Source organism: Gossypium hirsutum, chromosome A08, assembly GCF_007990345.1.
Source record: "Gossypium hirsutum isolate 1008001.06 chromosome A08, Gossypium_hirsutum_v2.1, whole genome shotgun sequence".
Taxonomy (NCBI): domain Eukaryota; kingdom Viridiplantae; phylum Streptophyta; class Magnoliopsida; order Malvales; family Malvaceae; genus Gossypium; species Gossypium hirsutum.
The window spans coordinates 35,702,822-35,729,908 of record NC_053431.1 but is presented as its reverse complement, the minus strand read 5'-3'; the positions used below and the strand labels follow the sequence as shown (position 1 = coordinate 35,729,908).

At 38.0% G+C, this 27,087-nt stretch overlaps 1 non-coding gene across 1 annotated transcript; it reads left to right on the top strand.

Annotated features, from left to right (window-relative positions):
• Window positions 1-20,677: 20,677 nt before the first annotated feature.
• On the top strand, window positions 20,678-20,784 carry LOC121205128 (small nucleolar RNA R71). Its single transcript, XR_005900212.1, has one exon. It is a non-coding gene; the product is annotated as a small nucleolar RNA R71 (small nucleolar RNA).
• The last annotated feature ends 6,303 nt before the right edge of the window (window positions 20,785-27,087 follow it).

Below are 27,087 nucleotides of genomic sequence, written 5' to 3'. Positions count from 1 at the left end.
CCCCTGTGAGTGCACGAGTCACTTCGGTCGCCAGTGTTGGAACTGATCGTCGAGACAGAGCGGAGTGCCAGTATTGTGGTAAATGGCATTTGGGGAGTTGTAGATTCCATGACAGCTCCTGTTACAAGTGCGGGTCAGTTGACCACTTTATTAAAGATTGCTCGAGGTTGTCTGAATAGAATGTAAATCAGAGTGGGAAACCGGGTGCTACCTACGTGCGAGAATGCATTTCTTCAGAGGCCGTGATGTGTAAACGTTTCGAGGATGGACTGAATGATGATATAAAGCTGTGTGTTGGCATTTTAGAAATCCGAGAATTTGTGGTACTCGTCGAGCGAGCTTGCAAAGCCGAGGAGCTCAGTATGGAGAAAAGAAAAGCTGATATGGGAGCAAAGGAGTTTCGTAAGAGGTCTTCGGGGAGGCCCTTTCAACAGTCATCGAAGAAATTTAGAGATGATTTAGGCCGATCTAGAAACACTTCGGGCTTTTCTAGACGAGATCGTGATCGACCCCCTGTGAGTGCACGAGTCACTTCGGTCGCCAGTGTTGGAACTGATTGTCGAGACAGAGCGGAGTGCCAGTATTGTGGTAAATGGCATTCGGGGAGTTGTAGATTCCATGACCGCTCCTGTTACAAGTGCGGGTCAGTTGACCACTTTATTAAAGATTGCCCGAGGTTGTCTGAATAGAATATAAATCAGAGTGGGAAACCGGGTGCTACCACTGCTCGAGGTAGACCATCTAGAAATACGGGCAATGCTAGTGGTGGTCAGAGAGGATCTAGAGATGCAACGACCAGATCTGAGGCTCGTGCTCCTGCTAGGGCTTATGCTATACACGCACGCGAGGATGCTTCCTCGCCAGATGTTATTACCGGTACTTTTACTCTCTTTGATACTAATGTGATTGCTTTGATTGACCCTGGTTCTACTCATTCTTATATATGTGAAACCTTAGCATCCAGTAAGACTTTACCTATTGAGTCTACTGAGTTCGTAATTCGGGTGTCAAATCCCTTGGGTCGTTACGTGCTTGTCGACAAAGTGTGTAAGAAATGTCCCCTAGTAATTCGAGGTTCCTGTTTTCCGGTGGACTTGATGCTTTTGCTGTTTGATGAATTTGATGTTATCCTCGGTTTAGATTGGTTGACCGTGCATGATGCGGTTGTGAATTGCAAAAGCAAGACTATTGATTTGAGGTGCGCAAATAATGAGATAATCCGAGTTGAGTCTACGGACTTAAAGGGGTTGCCAGCTGTAATATCATCAATGTTGGCCCAGAAATATGTAAGAAAGGGGTGCGAAGCATACCTTGCGTATGTACTTGATGACAAAGAGTTAGAAAAGAAACCCGAATCTGTGCCGGTGGTTTGTGAATACCCGGATGTTTTTCCCGAGGAATTACCGGGTTTACCACCTGTTCGGGAGGTAGAGTTTGGTATTGAGATTGTACCTGGGACTACGCCGATTTCGATAGCTCCGTATCGTATGGCACCAACCGAGTTAAAAGAGTTGAAAGCTCAGTTACAAGAATTGACGGATAGAGGTTTCGCTCGACCAAGTTTCTCACCTTGGGGTGCACCAGTATTGTTTGTGAAAAAGAAGGACGGAACCATGAGGTTGTGCATCGACTATCGTCAGCTGAATAAGGTGACAATAAAGAATAAATATCCGATGCCACGTATTGACGATTTGTTTGATCAACTAAAGGGAGCCTCAGTGTTTTCAAAGATAGATTTGAGATCGGGTTATTACCAGTTGCGAATTCGAGATTCGGATATACCCAAAACTGCTTTCAGAACGAGATACGGTCACTATGAGTTCTTAATGATGCCGTTTGAGCTCACTAATGCCCCTGCGGTATTTATGGATTTGATGAATCGGATCTTCAGACTGTATTTGGATCGGTTTGTAGTCGTGTTTACCGATGATATTTTAGTTTATTCGAGAAATGAAACCGATCATGCTGAACACCTGGGATTAGTGTTGCAAATTTTACGGGATAAGCAGTTATATGCTAAGTTCAGTAAGTGTGAGTTCTGGTTAAGAGAGGTTAGCTTCTTGGGTCATGTGGTATCCGCATCGGGTATTCGAGTTGACCCGAGCAAAATTTCAGCCATACTTAACTGGAAGCCTCCGAGAAATATTACTGAGGTTCGGAGCTTTTTGGGACTTACCGGTTACTACCGACAGTTTGTGAAAGGTTTCTCGATGATAGCCACACCAATGACGAAACTACTTCAGAAGGATGTTAAGTTTGAATGGACAGAAAAGTGTTAGAAAAGTTTCGAACAATTGAAAACTCACTTAACGGAAGCTCCAGTACTAGTGCAGCCCGAATCAGGCAAGGAGTTCGTCATTTATAGTGATGCATCCCTACTTGGGTTGGGTTGCGTATTGATGCAAGAAGGTCGAGTTGTGGCCTATGCGTCGAGACAATTAAAGCCACATGAGAAAAATTATCCGACCCATGATCTCGAACTAGCTGCCATCGTATTCACTTTGAAAATATGGCGACACTACTTATTTGGTGAGAAGTGCCATTTATATTCAGATCACAAAAGTCTCAAATATTTGATGACTTAAAGAGACTTAAATCTGCGACAAAGACGTTGGCTCGAGTTGTTGAAAGATTATGAGCTTGTCATTGACTATCACTGAGGAAAGGCTAATGTGGTTGCGGATGCCTTAAGTCGTAAATCACTGTTTGCTTTACGAGCGATGAATGTACACTTGTCCGTTCTATCCGACAATGTGTTAGTGGCAGAATTAAAGGCCAAACCATTGTTGATTCATCAAATTCGTGAAGCTCAGAAAGTCGATGATGATTTGGTTGCAAAACGGGCTGAATGTATTCTGAATATGGAATCAGAATTTCAAATTGATGATGACGATTGTTTGAGGTTCAGAAGTCGTTTGTCTGTTCCAAGAAATTCAGAACTCATTTCGATGATTCTGAATGAAGCTCATTGTAGCCGAATGTCAATTCACCCGGGGAGTACGAAAATGTACAACGATTTGAGACGTCAGTTTTGGTGGCATGGTATGAAACGAGACATTTCTGATTTTGTTTTGAAGTGCTTAGTATGTCAGCAAGTGAAGGCGGAACATCAAGTGCCTACGGGTTTACTTCAGCCGATCATGATACCTGAATGGAAATGGGATTGAGTCACGATGGATTTTGTATCTGGGTTGCCATTGTCAGCAAGTAAGAAAGATGCGATTTAGGTTGTCATGGATAGACTGACTAAGTATGGGTTTGGATGGGCGATTGGGTGCGGTGCGGTGCGTTTAGCTTACTTTTTGTCTCATGCTATAGTATCGCTACAGTATCTAATCTCACTGCCACCGCTGTTTTTACACTAACCGCAGGTAAACGCACCGCCCATCCAAACTCACCCTAAGTCGACTCACTTTATCCCCGTACGTGCGGATTTTTCATTGGATAAACTAGCTGAATTGTATGTTTCTCAGATTGTGAGATTACACGGGGTACTGATTTCTATTGTGTCGGATAGAGATCTGAGATTCACCTCGCGATTTTGGAAGAAATTGCAAGAAGCTTTGGGTACCGAGCTACATTTTAGCACCACTTTTCATCCACAAACCGATGGTCAATCCGAGCGGATAATTCAGATACTTGAGGATATGTTGAGATGTTGCATCCTCGAGTTTAGTGGTTCATGGGAGCGGTATTTACCTTTGATTGAATTCGCTTACAACAATAGTTTTCAATCAAGTATTAAGATGGCGCCTTACGAGGCTTTGTACGGGCGTAAATGCCGTACACCATTGTTTTGGACCGAGCTCGATGAAAGTAAAATTTTTGGAATTGATTTGATTAAAGATGTCGAACAGAAAGTAAAAGTAATCCGTGAAAGTCTGAAGGCAGCCACAGATCGTCAGAAATCGTATACGGATTTGAAACGAAAGGACATTGAATATCAGGTGGGAGATAAAGTGTTTCTTAAAGTTTCACCTTGGAAAAAGATACTCAGATTTGGCCGTAAGGGCAAATTGAGTCCGAGATTCATTGGGCCGTATGAAATCTCCGAACGAGTTGGTCCAGTTGCGTATAGATTGATTTTGCCCCCTGAACTTGAAAAGATTCACGACGTCTTTCATGTTTCGATGCTTCGACGTTATAGATCTGATCCGTCGCACATAATTAGTCCATCAGATATTGAAATTCAAGCCAATATGAGTTATGAAGAAGAACCGATTCGTATCCTAGCTCGTGAAGTGAAAGAGTTACGAAACAAAAAGGTTCCTTTAGTAAAAGTGTTGTGGCTCAAACACGGGATGGAAGGAGCTACTTGGGAACCTGAGAACTCTATGAAAGAGCGATACCCAAACCTATTTACCGGTAAGATTTTCGGGGACGAAAATTTCTTAAGTGGGGGAGAGTTGTGACAGCCCTAATGTGACCCTAGTTGGGAAGTGGTTTCGGGGCCACAAAACCGAGTCATAAAAATAATTAGCTGTCATATTTGATGCTTATTATATGTATATATGCATGTGTGAAAATTTTATATTTGAGTTTTGTTTAATTGTAGGTGAATTTTAGTAAATAGGACTTATGTGAGAAAATTTAGAAATGTGCTAGGCAAATGTAAAATGGCCTATTAATGCATGTTATAGAAATGGTGAGTTTGCATGTCAAATTGCCCAATATTTGAGCTAGTGGCCGGCCATGCTATGGGGCATAGCATATTTTAAGCATGGTGTGCTAATGTGGTATGTAGGAAACAATAAAATAAGGAGCATGGTAATAAAATAATGAAAGGGAAAATGATGAAAACAAAGAAAAAAACATGTCCATCCTTTTTCATTCTTCTTGACCGAAATTCAAAAGGAAAGAAAGGAGGAAATGTTGAAGAGATTCGGCCATGCTTGTAGCTAGGTTAAGGTAAGCTTGATGTTGTTCCATGAGATTCATGCATATTTTTTATGTTAGTTTGAGTTCTACCTAGCCCATAGTTTAAATCTTGCTATGTGATGAAGATGATACTCGGCCATGGGTGTTGTTTTCTTGGTTGGTGTTTGTTTCATGCTAAATCTAGATGAACAATGGGGGTTGTCATTTAGGTTAAGATCAAAGAAATTAATCTTGTTAAAAACTTTGAACTAATAATGCCCATACGTGTGATAGCCGAACATAGACTTTGTTTAAAGTCTTGGTCAAAGGCCGGTTAAGTGTTTTGGAAATTATTAAGCTAGGTGTTTGATCTTTTTGGTTCGGCATAGTACATAAAATGTTGCTAGATGGAGAAAAAAATTTGGCCAGCAAGAGGTGTGCTAAGGCCGAATATAATTTTGTATATTAATGAGTAATGCATGTGTTGAATTGATGGAATGGAGAGGATGTTTTAATAGTGCATATATGTGTATTAGCCAAGTTTTGAACTTGAAACAAAATGGTATTTGGTCAATACAAGTGACCATACTTGTAGAATGTATTAAGTATGCAATCGGCCTCAACATAGACATGCATGTTCGGCCACACGAATGAATGCATAGATTGATGTTGTACATTCGGCTATAGGTAAGCATAATGATGATCCTATCTTGACTTAGACAATCGGCTCAAGGAGAATTTGTTAAGTGCTTAGTTAATTGATATTAGGTTAATGATGTGTGTATTTGGTCATAAAGGTGCACATGAGGAAATGTTTGATTAATTGTACTAAATTGCTCAATGTGATTAAAAATGCCTATGACCATTTTGTATTTGAGCTAAAGGTGGCCATATGACCTATCAAACTCCTTGTCATATTCGGCCATAAGCAAGCATAATGAGACTTTAATAAGTTAAATTTGTTTGGATTAGCTCAAGAGCTTAGAAGACTACAGTTGGATAAGGGAAAGGAAAAAGTGATCGAATAGCCGCCGAAATTGTTCGACCACCTCCGAGGTAAGTTTTGGAGTAATGGAACTTAGATTATGATTCCATTAGATTATGCCACAAGCAAATCAAAATCATGCTCTTTGTATGTGGCTATTAAGCCGAAATTTGTAAGTGTGATAAGTGTCTTGTGTTTGAGCTTTGGTAATGAAAATGAAATATGGATGTGTCATGATTTATTGATATATGTGCATGGTTATTCGAATGATATCCGGGCTAAGTCCCGAAGGCTTTTGTGCTAAGTGACTATATCCGAACTAAGATCCAAAGGCATTTGTGCGAGTTACTATATCCGGGCCAAAACCCGAAGGCATTTGTGCTAGCGACTATATTCGGGCTAAGTCCCGAAGGCATTTATGCTAGTGACCATATCCGGGCTAAGACCCGAAGGCCTTGTGCGAGTGGTTATATCTGGCTAAATCCCGAAGATACTTGGGTTGGGAATGAGCGATCTTGCTGTAATAATTTCAATTAATACGCTCGTAAAGTCCCAACAATGAGGTATGTTTTGTACACGCATTGGATTAATTGATTCCTTTTAAGTAGTATTCGCTCAGTCGATTAATGAACTTCCGGCCTTTGGCTAAGTTGATCTTTTGTGTGTGAATATAAGGGTTGGTAATGTGAAGTAAGTACGATATTGAGAATTTGTGCATATGAAATTATCCGTTTAGCCATATGAATGCTACATTTTAGTTGTGTCTAATTTTATGGCTCAAAACTTACTAAGCATTAAATGCTTACTCCGTTCTTTGAATCTCTGTTTTATAGATTTTGGTTCGTCAGCTATCGGACTCGGGATTATTGAAGTCGAAGTCTCCCACACTATCAAAGCCCCTTTTGGTACACTTTTGGTTGAACTTTGAAATGGCATGTATAGGACTACCCTTTTTGTTGTTGGTCATGTACCCTTGGGTTTTGTGTAAATTTGGACAGCCATGCGGAAATGGCTTAAATATACTTTGATCATAACATTATAATCATTTTGTATGTTGTTCGTTGAGAGGTATGGAAATGTTTGGTAACGATTAGCCATTGGAATGGTTAATCATGACCATTTTGGTGCTATGTATGACAACCTCTAGTTGATTCATGGAAAACCATGAAATAGGTAAAGTTTACCTTAAAAACAGATGCTGATAGCAGCAGTGGTGTAGATTTGAAAAATCACTAAAAATAGTAGGAATTTAATTAAATAGTAAGTAAATTATGTAATTGAACCTTGATGAATCTATTTTCATAGGAAAGTAACGAAACAATCATATGAATAGTATGTTAAGAGATATTTAAGTTTTTGTGAAACAGGGCCAGAACAGTTTCTGGATTCCCTGTTCCAACTTTGGAAATTCATTACAAATTAACCAGAGATAATTAGAAGTCATGCCATATATTTATAGATTCCTTTTCGAGTCTAGTTTCTATAGAAACAAACGGAATCAGTATTGAAGCCCTGTACAGGGAGATATCCAAGTCGTAATGCGCAAAGTTTAGTGTAGTTGAACCCTGAAACAGGGGAAATTTTAGCTAATAAACTCTACTAATTGGCTTGACCAAAAATTCTTTTAAAAAATTTTTAGATGAAAATATGAGTCTAGTTTCAGGAAAAATTTACGGAACTGGTTTTCGAGTTGCGGAACTCGAGATATGATTTTTAAGGTGACAGTGACGTAGTTAGCCAGCTCGTCTGGAAATTTAAAATAGACTGTGCAAATAAGTGATTTAAGTCTGCGAACCCCTCGTGTCTGACTCCGGCAACGGTCTCGGGTACGGGGTGCTACAAATTCCCTTCAAGAGTTCTTGGGTTTTCTTTATGTATTCTTTTGAGATGTTTTCTTTCATAAATATGAACTAAACCCCCTAAATATCTAAGGGGAATGAAACCTAAGACGGATCTTGTTATTATTATCTGAATTGTATGATAAATATTTGACTTGTTCTTAATTAAGAGTTCTTAATTCTTGCTTTAATATTCCAGAATATTGATTCAAGTAGTGATGTGCTTATTCTGAGGAGCAAAAGTCCCCTATCTAAGAGTAGATCTAACATAATTAAGGTGAGTTGATTGCACGCCTAGAGATAGGGTGACAAGATTTTTTCGGATTAGGGTGAAACCTAATAAGAGAATCCATAGATCGAGTTAATGCAACACTAGAGAGTTAATTAGAAAGAGATTTCATCAATCAACCTAGGGTTAGACGTTGTAAGTCTCGAGAGAGATAATAATATAAATTTGGGATTTCTAAGGATCAAGTCAAGTGAATAAATCGTCTGATTCAGAGTCAATAACAAGTGAAGTCTAGATGGATTTTTCCCTTAGGTATTGTCCAAATCATTCAGTTTTCCCAAAAGTTATTTCACAATTTACTTCCTGTGCATTATTAGTTAATACTAGTACTTTTAGTTCAATCCAAATGAATAGAGTACCCCTTCGCTATTCAATCCAAAATCTGAGGTGTTGCCACTCTCAATCTGTAGGAATTGAAGTCTTAGTGACTCATCCTCCAGCTGTTTACCCCTAATTTGCTCAATCCACGTCGATTTATCCTAAAGTTCGGCCAACAGACTACGATCATCAACTAAGCTGAGACGAGCAAATATCACACTCAAATAACTCATAGCCCTATGGCTCAGAGCGTCAGCCACCACATTGGCCTTCTCAGGATGGTATTTGATCGTATAGTCATAGTCTTTAAGCAGCTCATCCATCTATGGTGCCTAAGATTTAACTCTTTCTGAGTGAGGTGATACTTGAGGCTCTTGTGATCCGTGTAAATGATACACTTCTCACCGTATAGGTAATGCCTCCAAATTTTTAGTGCAAATACCACCGCAGCCAACACCAAATCATGCGTCGAATAATTCACCTCATGAGTCTTAAGCTGATAAGACGCATATTCAACCACCTTACCCTCTTGCATCAACACACATGCCAACCCAACATGTGATGCATCACTGTAAACAGTGAACTCTTTCCCACACTCTGGCTGTATCAAGATAGGGGCTTCAGTCAGAACCTTCTTAAGCTTCTCAAAACTCTCTTGCTGTGCATCAATCCAGTTAAACGACATCCCTTTACGCAACAACTTATTCAGAGGTGTAGCAATCAACGAAACCCCTCAACAAAATGTCTATAATACCTTGGCAGACCCAAAAAACTTCGAATCTCAGATACTATCTTAGGCAGCTTTGTAACTACCCAATTTTGGGCCTAGTCAGAACAGAGGTTTCAGAACCACTATTTTGAGGCTGAAGAAATTATTTTTCATGTTATTTTTAATGTTATATCATGATTATATGAGCGCATGAAAATTTTGGTGAAATAATTTTATCGATTGCTAGCTTAATTAAGAAAAAAGACTAAATCGCATAAAGGGAAAAAGTTTTGTTTTGCAAGGTAAATATGTTAAATAGCTAGAGAACCAAAATTTGGGGTGTTTAAAGGGCAAATAGACCCAAAAAGGGGTGCTTGGCCGGCCATAGAGAGAAAGAGAGTAGAAAAGTCAAAATTTGCTGTGGTTCGTGACTTAATTTTGACTAGAAATAGAATAAAATAAAACAAAAAGGTATCATCTTTCTATCTTACTTCTTACCCAACAAAAATGGTAGCAAACAAGGAGATTTTAAGAGCTTAAGTTTTCAGCCACTTAGTTCTCTTGCAAGTAAGTGATTTTGATGACTTTTCTTGATGATTTTTACACTTTTGGGACCCTCATAGCATGAACTAGCTAATGGGGGGACTATTTTACAAAATGTTTGAAAGTATAGGGTTTTTCCATGAGACCATTTGTGTTTTTTTCTGAATTTGTATGGAAGAAAATATGTCTTGGTTGTGTAATAAACAACTTTTGTGAAAGAAGTTTTCGTGAAAACACTTAAAAAGGGGCTATTTTGTAAAGTTATAAAATAAGTTGTAAATGTGTGAAATAATCAAAATTGTGAGTTACTATACTTATAAAAAGAATTTGGATAGGCTTGGTAAAGGAGGAAATTCGAAAAAAATTTATTTACGAGCCTAAGGGTAAAATCGTAATTTTTGTAAAGTCTAAGGGTAAAATGGTCATTTTGCCATATTGTGAATTATAGGATGTTTTAATTAATGTAATGATTAAATGAGTGAATTTAATCATGTTAGGTCAAGGAAATCGAGATTTGGGGTTAAATTGGAATGTACGAGGTTATGGACTAAAATGGAGTAATTAGCTGAATTTTACATTCGAGGTAAGTTCGTATGATAATAATAGTGCAATGTTATGTTTGAATTATAATTCTTTACTATTATTGCATACATTGTATGACTTAATATATATATTGGAGAAGTTGATGAAATGGTGCATATGATGTGGAAATATGACATGGGAGAATATTACACGGAATGCAAGAAAATGTTGATCCATGACAAGTGATATATGCAATATGTGATATGTGTTATGTAAATTCTTAAAAGCTTATTTGCTATTTGAGTTATGCCTTATTATGCTATGAAAGGGCAATTGATACTATGGATAGTGAGATCAACACTTCGGGTAAGTTCAACAGAGATAGAGTATTTAAAAATCTCATCTGAACCTTAGGAATAGTCTAGGGTACAAGTGACATGTCACTAGGAATTAAGAAATCCGAACTTGTTGAGTTTGTCCAAGTTCATGATATATATATGAGGCATCTGAGCTCGTTGAATTAGTCTTAGTTTATAATGGATGCGATACATGTAATTGGTTTCCGGGCAATGGTCTTGTGTGTCCTGCCGATGGCTAGGTAATCCTTGAGTTGGCCAGATACTTGACAGCTTGTGCGAGCAGCCCTTATAGCTATACCTTGACTGATAGCTTTTATGAGCATACCCGTGAGTAGCTCCATTATGAGCGTTAGATGTTATGAGGTAGCTTTGGCTACGTATGTATATGTGGCACTTTGTACAAGTTTTTCATGTATCCAATAGTATTCCAAGGGTTCAACGGGTAATGCAATAGATGTGATGAAAGTCCTGAGGAGGGCATGTTAAAGAAGTATGGTTATATGATATATTACGATGAGTACAGGTATGTACACCAAACTTATGGTTATCGAGACTTTGAAATGTAGAGACATCGATAAGCTAAGATGTATGAATTATGATTATAAATTTTGTTGCAATATCATGTTAACTTATATTGTGCATTTGAACAGGGAATTCATGGAATGGTCAGCTCATGATTAGTCGAAAGTGAAGTTATGTTAGTTATCATTATATTGCACCAAAACAGTGTTGGACAGCAGCAATTGTATGAATTTGAAAATCCACCAAAAATTTTGGAAATTGAGTTAGAGGCTGAATAAAATATAAAATTAAATACTGATGAGTCTAGTTTCACATAGAAGAAACTGTGTAAACAAAAGAGTTTCATATTATGAAATATTTAATTATTGTGAGACAGAGTCAGAATGATTTTGAAATCCCCTATTATGATTTGAGAAAATAATTGAAAATCGTATAAAAATATTTATGGGTTATAATTTATATGCTTAGAATTCTCAAATGAGTCTAGTTTCAAGAGAAATAGATGGGAACATCATCCAAGTCCTGTATTATGAGATAATGAATTTTTAGTAAAGAGAGGTTGGAACTATCAGACAGCAAAAAAGGGTAACTTCAAGGAATAAACTGTACTTATAGGTGGGATCAAAAATTCTAAAAATTTTATGGTAAGAAGATACGCGAGTCTAGTTTTAGGGAAAATTTTTGGATCTTAATTTGGAGTTCAGTAGCTCAAGATATAAATAATTTAGTAACTATGACTCGAGAAAATGGCTTGACTAGAACATAAGTAAAAATGCAAATAGAGTTCTATTACCTTGAGAAGCAAGTTGATAAATTGCTTACTATTTTTCATACGGTCTTACTAAGCTATAAAGCTTAACCACTCCTTTTCATTTCTTTAGTGTTGTCAGCTTAGCTTGGGGTTGGAGATCGTTGGAGGCAGCATCACACTATCAAACCATCACCTTTGGAGTATTGACATATGTGTATTAAGCACCTTCAAGTGAGTGGCATGTATAGGGACTTAGTTTTTATGATAGATGCTGATATGATTCGCCAAATGTATTGGTTTATATTAATCCATTGTATATAGCCATGAGATGTGGCTTACAATGACTGTGGCTTGTAAGCCTAGTTATTCATAATAAGTTCTACTGCTTGCGATGCGTTGATGTTTTTATGCTTTGGGACATGCATCACTGGTGTTAAGACATGTGTGCGTGATAAATGCTTCATGACCAATCAAAATGGTTATAGCCGTGAAGTAATTGTATGGTATAGAAATAAGACAATGATGATTGAACATGAATGCTTAATGTTTAAATAAGGTTACTTGACAAGGTCAATGAATATGGATTAATATGTCTAGGCTTCATATTATATAAGTATGTGAAACTAGTGAATGATAGCATGTTAAAGTTAAAAATATACCATAGTGATGTCTACTAAATCATTAAAATCATGCCATGATGTATAACTTTGATGTGTGTAAAGATGTGAGGGATTAATTGTAACAAAGGCTTGGAAAATAGCCTAAGTGTTAGCCACATGGGTAGGACATGGCCGTGTGTCTCAGCTGTGTGGATGACACGGCCTAGCACAAGGGTGTGTGGCTTGGCCATGTGGTTAAATTTTGGTTGCTAATGTCATATAAAGAAAGTTACACGGCTTGAGGACACAGGCGTGTCCTGGGCACACGGGTGTGTCCCTATGCTCACATGAGGGTGTGACCCTGTTTCATGGAAAGAAATTTTCTAAGTTTTCTCAAAACTCTCTAAGGTTCTTAGTTTATTACCTGACTACTTTCAATTCATGCTTAGGGCATCGTAGGCCCGTGTATGGGACATTATGCATGTGAATGTTTAAGCCCGATAATGTCTCATACCTTGTCCCAGTGTGAGACACGGGTAAAGGGTGTTACAGGCTTCCAGTCTAGAATAGCTTCAATTTTTTGAGGATCAACCCTAATCTCTTCAGTGGATACCACAGGGCCCAGGAATGCTACCTCTCGTATCCAAAACTCACACTTACTGAACTTGGCGTACAATTGTTTCTCCCTCAGAATCTGCAAAATTACTCGGAGATGTGCGTCATGTTCATCTTTATTCCTCGAATACACCAGGATGTCATCAATAAAAACCACTACAAACCGGTCCAGATAGGGCTGGAAAACTTGGTTCATCAGATCCATAAAAGCTGCTGGTGCATTCGTCAATCTGAACGGTATCACTAGGAATTCGTAATGACAATAACGAGTCCTAAACGCTGTCTTATAAACATTAGCCTCTTTGACCCTCAGTTGATGGTACTCAAATTGAAAATCAATCTTATAGAAAATCGAAGCTCCATGAAACTGGTCCAATAGATCATCAATCCTCGGAAAGGGGTACTTGTTCTTAATAGTCAATTTATTCAATTTTTGGTAATCGATGCACATACGCGTGGATCAACTTTTTGACAAATAAAATCGGTTCTTCCAATGGAGACGTACTAGGGCAGATGAACCCCTAATCCAATGACTCTTGAATATAAGCCTTAAGCTCCACAAGCTCCTTCAGTGCCATCCTATAAGGGGCAATGGACACCGGAGCTTTACTAGGTAGGAGCTCAATCCCTAACTCAACTTCACGGTTTGCAGGTAACCCAGGTAACTCATCGAGAAAAACATTCAAAAAGTCCTTTACTATTCTGATATCATTAACTGAAGAAACCTCAGAATCAGAAAGACCTATGTAGGCTAGATACACCTCACAACCCTTACGAACTAATTTCTCAGCCTTTAGTGCAGAAATCACATTTGACAAATAATACCAATGCTCCCAAATTACAACTACCTCATCCCTCTTTGCAGTTTTCAATACCATCCATTTAGTAGCGTAATCCAAGTTCACTTGATGTTTAACTAGCCAGTCCATTCCCAGAATTAAATCAAATTCTCCAAAAGGGAGTTCCATCAAATCCGCCAAAAAGATGGTTCCTTGAACCTCCAAACTTACGTCTCTGAACAATTTATTTACCCTCACTGACTGACCTAATAGACTCAATACAATAACCTCATTGGTAGTGCACTCAACCATTATACCCAAAGTCTCAGATACAGTGCATGCTATATAGGAATGAGTAGATCCAACACCAATCAGTGTAGTATAAGGTACATTATGAATTAAAAATCGTACCAGTGATAACATCTTGGGCGTCTCCATCCTCTTGGCGACATACAGCATAAACTACAGCTGGCTACCTTGCCTCTGTATGACCATTACCTCTGCTCAGTGCCATCTGTCCACTACCCATACCATTACCACTTCTAGCCTGACCATAGCCTCTCGGTGGCTGTTGAACACTCTTCGGTGGCTGAACAGTACCCATACCATTAGCAAGCATCTGATCTAGCCTCCGTGGACAATCTCTAATACGGTGCTCCAATGATCTGCACCTCAAACATGCTTCAATCCTTTTCCAACATTCGCCCTGATGGCGTCTCCCACAATCCGTATATGATTACGATCCAGTAGCGGTAACAGGGGGCCCAACTCTCACTGGCCAATCAACTCTGGCCTTTTTCTTAGGCCTCTGAAATGAACTTGAGGGTTTTGAATCTTTTTTGTTCCTACCCTTTTCCTTCTCACGATTCTTGCGCTCAGTGTGCTTCACATCCTCGGCGATCTTCGCCTTATCGACCAAAGCAGCAAAATCTCACTCCTTTTGTGGAGCTATCAAAACCCGTAGACTGTCTCTGAGGCCAACCTCAAAACGAACGCAGCGCTCATATTTAGTTGCCACCGTCCCACACACATAGTGGCTCAATCGTAAAAAGTCACCCTCATATTCAGCCACTAATTTATCCCCCTGATTCAAGTTCGGAAACTCTCTCCTCCGGGCATCTACATAACTAGCGCCCACATACTTTCCTTAGAATGCAGTTTTAAAAAATTCCCAAGTCAACCGATAGTACCCTCTTTAACTGTAAGCCACCACTAATAGGCTTCATCTTGCAATAATGACACTGCACCTTTTAGTTTTTGCTCGGGGGTGCAGTTGAGGTCGTCAATGATCCTCTCTATGGCCTCAATCCAATATTCAGCCACATTAGGGGCAACTCCAGCAATACCCCTAAAAAACTCAGCTCCATTAGACCGGAGTCATTCCATAACCGACCCACTGCCCACAGTACCAGTATTTCAGAGTTTGTTTTTGCAGATCGCAGTCTTACTACAATTTTAGTTTTACCCTAAAATAGAGTATTTTAGTACAATCTACTACCTACAGTAGTCTCAGTATATCAATTTAAACAATAAGTAGTTTTAGAGAACTTACTAAAAGAAACCCAAATCCACAGCCGACTTTTATAATTTGGCTCTAATACCGCTAAATGTAACACACCAAACCCGACCCAGACATTATGGTCGAATCCGGTGATGTCACATTGAAGTGTTTTTCACAAAATATAATATCGTTGAAAAAAAAAACCCATTCTATATTAAATCTCTTTGTGATCTTAATGAAGATTTAGGATGTCTTGTTCATTGAAAAAACGCAGGTCATTTAGCAAAATGTTAATCATATTAATTTGTTATTACTTAAAACATTATTTGTGCGGAAGCTTTTAAAATATGTTGCGTAAAAGTGGTGTTTTGCAAAACGTTTATCTTTGTGAAAACCCGCGTCCTACTATTAACAGATATGAATCAAAATAAACCCCCAAATTAAAAGTTAAATTTGGAAGCAAGTGCAGTTGTGTAGCCACCTCCGAGTCCCTCGCAGCACCGAGTTCGTGTAAAATTGGGAATTACCTGCGCAGATAAACAGAAGGGTGAGTTTACAAAAACTCAGTGTGTAATCCCTTAACAAACAAACAGTCAATCATGCTGTAAGCAAGTACAGTCTGGGCCTAGGCCCGTATCAGTAACAGTTCAGTTTCAGTTACGGCCTTAACCCATTGAAGTAACAGTATCAATATAGGCCTTAGCCTAATTCAGTGACAGTAACAGTATAGATATGCAACCAGAAATCCTATCCAACTAGTCTCTACACTCCACTCCGTCTAGCCCAACACTCCATGTGGGGATAAAATCAATCCACCTATCCCTACACTCCAAAACAACATTGGTTGCGGCACTAAATAGTATTTGTAGCAGAGCTGTCAGTACAGTACACTTCCTCCAATCATAATAAACCCATCCCCATGCAATAGGTCATGCGTCATGTCAGAATATCATACATGTATGCAATATATAGACGATGGCATGCTCGATCACAGTCATACATATCATAGGGGCATATTAGTCATTTTACCTCATATGGCATAACAGTCATTTTACCTCATAGAGGCATAACAGTCATTTCATCAAATTACGGTCTAGGTATACTTATCGACCCAACGGTAGGTCCACAGTTGTCTTGGGCGACCCATGCAACCTTAACAGTCAAATAGTGAAAATGGGTCCAAGGCCCTTAATGTAGGCCCATGTGGGCCCACACGCCCGTGTGGCCCAAATAGCCTAGAAATGGTCGTGGCCGTGTGAATTACACAACCTAGCCCAATATTCTCCACACATCTGCGTGGTTTACCCGTGGGGCCCATACGTCCCATTTTCGCCCAACACAGCCCGAAATGGCCTAAGCCCATGAAATCACTCATGGTGGCCTCTACGATCAAACGCCCACGTTTATGCATTCGGATTACCACCTGAATGAGCGCGCGCTCGTGTAGCATTGTCGGTCACTTATTTCGGCTTCTGTTAATTTACGATTAGAGTAGTGTTTTTACCCACCTTATAGGATTCTTGGTACGTAATGCTCTTGAAATAATCACCTACAACATAAGACAAATCCATGACCAACATTAGTCATGCTTAGCACTAATAATACAAAAACAGTCTCCAACGAAGCCATTACTATTACTTTCTTCCATTGCTTCAACCGATATGGCTTATAGCTCCGCAGGTAGACCAAGTTCGATACGATTTGTTACTGCCCAAAAACAAGTTGACATAATCGAATGTTAGAACATACCACATAATAAACGATAACTTCTCTTAAAAATGATTGAAGCATACTTTTCCCCTCCCTACCAAAAGAGTTACCGAACCAATAGGAATCAGGAGTAGAGTACAGGAGAAAGAACAGATTCGGTAAAGAACCAAAGAGAAGGATTGGTCTGAAAGATAAATAGAAGGGGTAATCAACAAGAAGAGAAAAAAATAAAGAGATGGTGCTCAGCAAAGTGAAAAACTGAAAGGGGAAAAAAAGTAAGACAGAAGCTTACCTACCAATATTCGGCCAACAAAATGATAGGGAGAGAGAGAGAAGAACCATGCGCCCTAACCCAAACGATTACAGAACACTTGCCAAATGGAAAATAAAAATAGAGAGGGACGTATGAAGATGGAGTAATCGGTCAAGTAAGGTCACAAAAAGAACAAGAAACCGAGAGAGCCCTTTGTTAAAACCAAAAGTGTTAAGAGGGAAAGAGAGTGAGAGTACAGCCAAACAATACGATACAAAAGAAGAGGTTTGATAGGCTCAAAGGAATTGGGGGAGAGGGAAGGAGAGCATTTGGGTAAAGAGCATTCGACTAAAGATAGGAGTGTAAATCTAAAATTAGCAAAAATAAAAGGTATTACCTAATCTTCCTAGCACTATTCAGACTCCAGAGAACAAAAGAAACAAAACTCGAAATGCTCACAATAACCGAAATGGAGAATAATCCTACCAAGGTGGAATTCTGAGCGCCTTAGCATACCATTTCAACACAACTATCCCACACTTCAAATTTCCCTAACGTTTCTCCTCAAATCCTATAGTAAATCGCTCCTAAAATCGTTCAACCATATCCCACCTATCCATATCCCTTAACAGCCGAAATCCTCTCTAACAAGCTCTTAAAATTTGGCCACAACTCCATATACTCCTTAAATACTTAGTTTCTGTCAACCTAGGACATTTCTACGGCACTTGCAGCAAAATAAAACACTTTACTGCTCCCACCAGGATTCGATTCTTGATCCTCAGACATAGGTAACACACCACTCACACCCTAGACCAGTTGGCTCTTTATGTCATAAAATACTCATAGTTATTTAAGAAGCCTACTGACTAGCGACAGGGTTTATTCAAGCAAGAAACAAAATTTTTGTACAAGTCAAGGCTTGAACCCAAGACTTCTTAGACATTTCCCAGAACACTTAACAACTGAAATAGATACACAGTTGTGTCACTAGCATACAAAAATAAATACTTAGATTTTGGGGCATTTCAAGTGGAATTCTCTATAGATCTTACTCTTGGTTCAACACCTATATTTATAGCACCTTACAGAATGGCTCCTACTGAATTGAAAGAGCTGAAAGTATAGTTGCAAGAGTTGATTGACAGAGGTTTTGCTCAACCTATTTTCTCACTTTGGGGTGCGTCAGTTCTATTCGTAAAGATGAAATATAGATCGTTGACGCTGTGCGTTGATTATAGACAACTCAACAAAGTTACAATAAAGAACAAGTACCCATGTTGTTTTGGCAGGTTCGCCCACAGCCATGTCGCACGGCCGTGGCGGTTTATCATAGCCCGTGTTGGGGAAATCTTTGCCCTATTTTCACACGGCTCTAAGCACGCCCGTGTGCTTGGCCGTGTCTGTATGGAAAAACCTGTATTCAAGATCTTTGTTAGTAAGTTAGGTGTTAAATACTAAAATTTAAAGAAACTAATATTTTTAGTGCTCGGGTTGCCTCTTGAGAAGCGCTTATTTATAGTCTAAGCTAGACTTACCTCTCCCTTGAATGGTCATGGTGGTTTGAGGAGTTTATACTCCTTATTCTTGCTATCATTCTCATCAAAATAATGTTTTAGACGGGTGTTGTTTACCTTAAAAGTGATTAACTTGGGATGACTCACCTCGACTGTACTGAATGGGAAAATGCTATGTACCGTAAGAGGGATTTCTTCATTCGGTTTGGTAGTGACAATGTGAGGATCTGCGGCATCTAATAAAACTTTATCTCCAACCTAAAGTTGATTTGGAAAGGTATTGAGCTCGTTCTGTCGTAGTTTTAGTTTATCGGGCGTTCTCGATTTATGCGTCCGCCATTCATCTAGCTCTTCAATTTGTAGCCTTCATTCTTCATGAATAGGTCCTCTGTTATTGCTTGAGAATGACTCATGTGCTTCCTTCAAGCTCATTTCTTGCAAAGTAGGTTGTACTATAGTGTCAGTTTTAGTAGAATGGTTTAGACGATCACCTTCAATTTTCGATGTGTTGCTAGAATTGCGAGCTTGAAGGGTGATTGTTTCGTCTCCCACACAAAGTGTGTGTTCACCTGTGCCAACATCAATAATAGTTTTAGCAGTTGCTAAAAAGGGCCGTCTTAAAATCAAAGGGGTGTTGCAGTCCTCCTCTATGTCTACAACAATGAAGTCAACGAGAAATACAAATTTATCGATTTTAACTAGCACATCTTCAATAATACCCCTAGGAAATCTTATAGTTTTATCTGCTAATTGAATGCTCATCCTAGTCTTTTTGGGTTTCCCAAGACCTAATTGTTTAAACATTTTGTAGGGCATGACATTAGTACTAGCCCCTAAATCAACTAATGCTTTATTAACATCTAAACTACCAATTAAGCAAGGAATCGTAAAACTCCCTGGATCTTTTAGTTTGTTGGGTAGTTTATTCTGTAGAATAGCTGAGCAAACTGCGTTTAGCTCCAGATGTGATGCCTCATCCAACTTCTGTTTATTTGCTAAATGTTCCTTTAAAAATTTCATTGCATTTGGCATCTGCGATAGGGCTTCAATAAACGGTAAGTTAATATGTAATTTTTTTAAGAGTTTAAGGAATTTACCAAATTGTTCATCTGAGCGGTCTTTCCTTGTTGTGTTGGGGTATGCACACGAGGTTTATATTTGACGTTCACTAATTTATTTTTATTATGACCTACCTCACCTTTACCTCTGCCTACTATAGTTTCTTGTCTCGGTTCTGGCTCAGGCTCAACGACTCATTCGTTCGTCATCTTGAATATTAATTACGTTGAGCTGTTCCCATGGGTTGGGTTCATTATTACTTGGCAAGCTACCTTGTGGTCGTTCGGAGATTAGTTTGGACAGCTAGCCTATCTGAGTTTCGAGCCCTTGAATCGAGGCTTGCTGATTTTTATGTGCTGTCTCGGTGTTTTGGAAATGAGTTTCTGACACCAAGATAAATTTAGATAGCATCTCTTCAAGGTTCAGCTTCTTCTCTTGTTGGTAGGGTGGTTGTTGGTAGCCTAGAAGTGGTCTCTGATTTCCTTGACCTTCTCATGAGAAATTTGGGTGGTTCCTCCAACCTGCATTATGAGTGTTTCTATATGGATTGTTTTGAGATTGAGGATTATTACTCATGTAATTTAACTGCTCATTATCCATGTTGTGGCCATAAGGCTTGTGTTCCGAATTGCTTGATCCACCTCCACTTGTTTCGTACTACATTACTAGGTGAACCTGTGAAGAACTAAGAAAACCATCAATTTTCTTATTCAAGAGTTCACCTGATTAGAGAGCATGGTGACCAAATTGATGTTATAAACACCGGCTGTTTTCGTTGGTTTTGTCCTCATGACTTGCCACTGATAGTTATTCAGTGACATCTCTTCAATAAACTCATAAGCATTTTCAGGTGTTTTATTATTGATGGTTCCGTCAGCGACTGTGTCAACCATTTGCCGAGTCGAAGGATTCAGTCCATTATTGAACGTTTGAACCTGTAGCCAAAGCGGTAAGCCATGGTGAGGGCACCTTCTTAGTAAGTCCTTGTATCTCTCCCATGCATTGTAAAGAGTTTCTAAGTCCATCTACACAAATGAAGAGATATCATTACGTAATTTGACCATTTTAGTCGACGGGAAATATTTTAATAGAATTTTTTTGGTCATTTGTTCCGGAGTAGTGATTGACCCTTGTGGTAACAAGTTCAACCACTGTTTAGCTTTGTTCCTCAACGAAAAGGGAAACAACCGAAGACGTATGGCATCATCAGAAACACCATTGATTTTAAATGTATCGCATAGTTCCAAAAAGTTTGCTAGGTGAGCGTTGGGATCTTCATCCTGCTGACCAGGAAACTGAACAAACTGTTGTATCATTTGAATTGTGTTAGGTTTCAGTTCAAAAGTATTTGCAGCTACAGTAGGTCTAACTATGCTCGATTCAGTTCCTATTAAAGAAGGTTTAGCATAATAATAAATAGTGCTTAGAGCAGGATTTTGATTAACAGCAATTGGAGGAGGTAGCTGTTTGTCTTGGTTTTAAGCCATCTCTTCGGTTGGGGGTTGAGTATTGTCCTCTTGCTCGTTCTCTGTGTATCTTAAGCTTCGCCTTATTTCTCTTTGGTTTCTGCGAACTGTGCGATCGATTTCTTCGTCAAAGAGTTGTGGTCCTGATGGGTTTCTTCTAGTCATAAACTATAAAAACCTGCCAAGAGAAAGAAAAAGGAAATTAATAAATAATAAAAAGTTAAATTAAATTAAAATGCAAGAAAACTAAATGGCTAAAGTAATAAAAATTAAGCGTTCCTAATATCTTAGTTCCCCGGCAACGGCGCCAAAAACTTGATCACGATTTTCGTGTGACAGGGTTTAAATATTTATAACAAATCGTTCTTGAAACTAAACATTATCATGATGTAGGCAAGTGTACCTATCGAATAGTAGTATAGTTTCAGCAAGAACGGATTGTCGAACCCAAGGGAACTAAAAGTACTATTAATGACTGTCTTTTTATTATCTAGCCTAAAAATAAGGGGGTTTTGTTTAACTAACTAATTATCTAAACTAACAATTCACAGAGAGTAGAATTGGGGGATTACTTTTGGAAAATGATTGAATTAAGACAATACCTAAGGAAAAATCCACCTAGATTTTACTTGTTATTCTGGCTCTGAATCAGACGATTTATTCATTTAACTTGTTCCGTAGAGATCCCTAAGTTATGTTATTATCCCTATTCAATACTAATAACGTCTAATCTCTAGATTGATAATTGAGACTTTTCTCTAATTAACACTTTAGGGTTGCATTAACTCAATCTATGGATTCCCCTATTAGGTTTCACCCTAATTCGGCAAAATCTTGTCACCCTATCTCTAGGCGCGCAATCAACTCCGCTTAATTATGACAAATGTACTCTTAGACAGGGTCTATTCCTCCTTTGAATAAGAGCTTATCTTGGATTAGTATCCTGAGATATCAAAACAAGAATTAAGAACACATAATTAAGAACAAGTTAAATATTTATCATACAATTCAGAAAATAATAACAAGATTCGTCTTAGGTTTCATTCCCCTTAGGTATTTAGGGGATTTAGTTCATAACTAAAAAGGAAAACATCTCAAAAAAATAACAAATACAAAACATAAAGAAAACCCAAAACTCCTGAAGGGAAATTGAGGGGAGATCTTCAGTTTTGATGATGAATCCGGCTTCCGAGATGGATCAATCAGCTTTCTTCGAGTAATTCCTTCATTCCTCTTCGTGCCTCTATTTTCTTCCTCTTTTAGGGTGTATTTATATGCTTTGGAATGCCTAAAAACCCTCAAAATTAGCCTTTTCCAAATTGGACTCAACTTGGGCTCGACAGGGACACGCCCGTGTGCGATTACTTCAAGCCGTGCTCGAACTTGTTAGAATGGCACGGGCGTGTGTTCTACCCATGTGAGTTGTGCTTCGATTCTGCCAAATTGAAACGACCGTGAGGTCTGCCCGTGGGAGGAAGTCCAGGCCGTGTTGATTTCGTACTTTGGCCCATTTTCTCTATTTTTTGGCCCGTTTCTCATTCCTTTCACTCTCCTATGCTCTCCTAAGTATAAAACATGAAATTAAGGCATTAGGAGCATCAAATTCACCAATTCTAAGGAGAAATCATCCATAAAATGTGTTAAGCATGGGGTAAAAATATGTATAATTACGGTTTATCAGTTACCTTTATCTCTAAAGAAGAAAGATGCCATTTGGATAATTATTGATTAGTTGACAAAGTCTGCACACTTTATTTTATTACTTATGGATTTTTCCTTAGATTGGCTGAATTATATGTTTCTGAGATTGTCAGATTGCATGGAGTGCCTATCTCCATTATTTCAAATAGAGACCCTTCGTTTACATCTAGATGCTAGAACAAATTGCAAGAAGCTCTGGGTACTCAGTTACACTTTAGTACTACATTTCATCCCTAGACAGATGGTCAATCTGAACGGGTAACACAGATCTTGGAAGATATGCTTTGATGTTGTATACTTAAGCTTAAAGGTAACTGGGAAAAGTAATTGACTTTGGTTGTATTCACTTATAATAACAATTATCAGTCTAGTATCAGAATGCCACCGTATGAAGCTTCGTACAGTCGCAAATGTAGAACTCCATTGTATTGGACAGAACTCAGTGAGAAAAGTTACACGGAGTTGACTTAGCCTGTGAAATCGAGGAAAAAGAGAAAGTAATTCGGGACAGTTTGAAAGCAACCTCTGATCGTCAAAACTCCTATACTGATCTTAAACAAAAGGAAATAGAATTTCAAGTCGGTGACAAGGTATTCTTGAAAGTATCTCCTTGGAAGAAAGTTCTCCAGTTTGGTCGTAAAGGAAAATTGTGTCCAGTGTTCATAAGACCATATGAGATTACAAAAAGAATTGGACCAGTTGCATATTGGTTAGCTTTACCACCAAAACTTGATCGGATTCATAATGTTTTTATGTGTCAATGCTATGGTGATATCGATCCGATCTTTCACATGTTATTTCTCCGACAAAGGTAGAGATTCAGCCTGATATGAGATATAGTGAAGAACCATTCAAAATCTTAGCTCAGAAAACAAAAGAGTTAAGAAATAAAAAGGTAGCTTTAGTAAAACTTCTTTGGCAATGACACGGTGTTGAAGAGGCGACCTGGGAATCGGAGGATACTATAAGGAAGCAATACCCGAATCTTTTTACTGGTAAGATTTTCGAGGAAAAAAATCCATAAAGGAGGGAGAGTTGCAACAATCTATTTTTCAGTGAAATCGGAACAGTGGTTTCGAGACCACAAATTCCACCCAAAAGTAAAATTTATTTTTATTTTATTAGGTGGTCCATATTATGATAGACTTGTCGTGTAAAAACTGAGTCCACAGTTCATTAGACCATATGAGATTACAGAAAGAATTGGACCAGTGGCATATCAGTTAGCTTTACCACCAGAACTTGATCAGATTCATAATGTTTTTCATGTGTCAATGCTAAGGCAGTACCAATATGATCCTTCACATGTTCTTTCTACGACAAAGGTAGAAATTCAGCCTGATATGACATGTAGTGAAGAACCAATCAAAATCTTAGCTTGGGAAACAAAAGAGTTAAGAAATAAAAAGGTAGCTTTAGTAAAAATTATTTGGCAACGACACGGTGTTGAAGAGGCTACCTGGGAACTGGAGGATACTATAAGGAAGCAATAATCGAACCTTTTTACTGGTAAGATTTTCGAGGACGAAAATCCTTAAAAGGGGGGAGAGTTGTAACAACCCATTTTTCAGCAAAATCAGAACAGTAGTTTCGGGACCACAAATCCGACTCAAAAATAAATTTTTTTTATTTTATTAGATGGTCCGTTTTATGATAGACATGTCGTGTAAAAATTTTGATATGAAAATTTTATCGATTAAGCATTTAATTACAAGAAGGACTAAATTGCAAAAATGTGAAAGTTGAATTCTAGTAGCTATAAGAATTAAATAGCTATGGAATTCAAAACTAGATGTCCTTATATGGTAATTAGACCATTAAAGAAAAGTATGTAGATTTTTGGTGACTCATCCATGGAATTTAGAAAAAGGGCAAGGACAAAATTGGTATTTGAAAAATAAGTAATTATTTAAAAGATGAAAAGAAAATATCATCTTATTTTATCATCTTGTTCAACCTAAAATACACGTAATCCCTAGGAGAGAGAGAAGAAACTTTCATGGCCTAATTGGATCCGGACAACACAAATTCGAGGTTAGACTGAGGAAAAGAAAAGGTTTCAGATTAGTAGATTTTATACGCGAACAAGTCTCGAGGTAAGTTCATGTAACTTAATCGCGCATGTAAATATGTTTAATCGAATGTTGTGTTGTATGGAATGTGGCTTATATTCATGTACATTACTTTAATTTTATAATGAGAAATTTAATACATGCTTGATATGGTAAAAAAGGGTTAAGTCCCGATTGAATATTGAATTCTGATGAATATATGCGCTTTTTCGAAACGAATAAGGTCTTGCATTTGTTGCAAATGGGATTTAGCTGAAACGAGTAATCCTATTGACCTTGTTATAGAAAGGATTTAGCCCGAACGAGTAATCCAAATATAATACCTCTCGAGTATACGTTATGATTAGGGTTTAGCTTGGCATGGTAATCCTAATTGAACTATTTTGAGCATACATTATATAAAGGATTTAGCCTGGACTGGTAATCCTATTATACGATATGTAGCTGAAGAGTGTGTTCCTTGATTAAGTGCCCTGATGGGTACCATTGAATAAGAATTGACGGATTATTGAATCGTACACCTCGAGTGTACTACTTGAGCATCCATCAGAATTTCAATGATTCAACGGACATAAAACTCTTGACATGGTGTGAGAAATATGAGATGAAATGATAACTTGAAAAGAAATATTGTATGATGAGCTCATCTATGTTTACTTGATTGTTATGAGGATTTTTGGTGACTAACATGTTTGATTGAATGCATGTGTTTACGCAATATTGCTAATGGATAGAAAACATGATATTGTATGCTTAGATTTAAATAACGGGATTTGTAAGTTTAGTTTCTGTTATACGAACTTACTAAGCATGTAATGCTTACTCGTATTTTCCCTATTTTATAGTTCTCAGAAGCTCACGAAGGTTGGAAGATCATTGGAGCATCGTCACATTATCGGCTAGCTTATTTTGGGTATACATAGTAAAATCATTTTGGTATAATGGCATGTATAGGAAAACATGGCCATTAGTGGCATGAAAATCATGATTTGTAACCTAGCCATTGGACTGACTAGTAATGGCTTATTTTGGAATGATTAAGTAGGTTATTATGATATATTCATATGTGATATGTGGAAACACAAAAGTTTACACACTTTTTCATACCCTTTTTAACTTAAATTCATGCGAATTCGGTTAAATTATTATCGAAAATAATTAATTTTTATGAAATAATTAAAGTGCACTTAAAATATGAACACGTTAAATTTTATTTAATTTCATAATTATTTTTGATGAATTTTTGTTATTTTCGACAGATTTACACAAAGGGAGAAAAATAGCTCGGCAGACACTACTAGAAGTACGAAACCTGGAAGCAATTTGAAGTATCAAGGCGAATTAAATTTCAGCCTAAGACGGTCCAAAATTATATGTATTTATTCATAATATGATTAATTTTAATTTATATCCAATTTAATTTGGCTTAATAAATTATGATTAATTAATTATGAAGAAGTGGTCCGATTAAACTAAATCGAGTAAACCGAACAGCCCAAAACCATCCAAGTGCTGACCCAATTCAGCTCATTAGCTGATTATTTAAGCTGCAAAGAAGCCCTTGAAGACTTGTTCAAATTGCAATTAAACCCCTCCACAATTGGTGGCTTTGTAGATTTGCCCCAAGCCATTTTTAGCAAAGTTGAAGCCATCAACTTTCCCACATAGGAGGCCAGCCAAGGGGTGGCTCATTGGCTGCTTCTTTTAGAAAATTTCAGCTGCCACATTCAGCTATTAAAACCCGCTTGACTGATCATTCAACACATCCCTCTTTCACATCTCTTCTCTCACAATTCTTTTCTCTTCTTTCACATTTTCTCTCATTTTTTTCCATTCAAAGTTCCTTGCTCTTTTGCCGATTTCTCCCCTTGAGAAAGGGTTCTTCTTCAGCCATTTTGGAGTAGCAATTTAGTGTTCATAGCAGCCTTGATCAGCAAGGACAGCAAAGAAGGAAGAACGGAGCAACCTAGTCAAGCCACGAAAAAAATACTAGATTTGATTCTTATTCCCTATCTTTTTAATTTTTTTGTTTTTTGTGATGAACATATCTATGAATATTTATGTTGTTGGAATGGTTAATTTAATCAGCTTAGTTTGAATTTAATTCATGTTGGGTTGATTG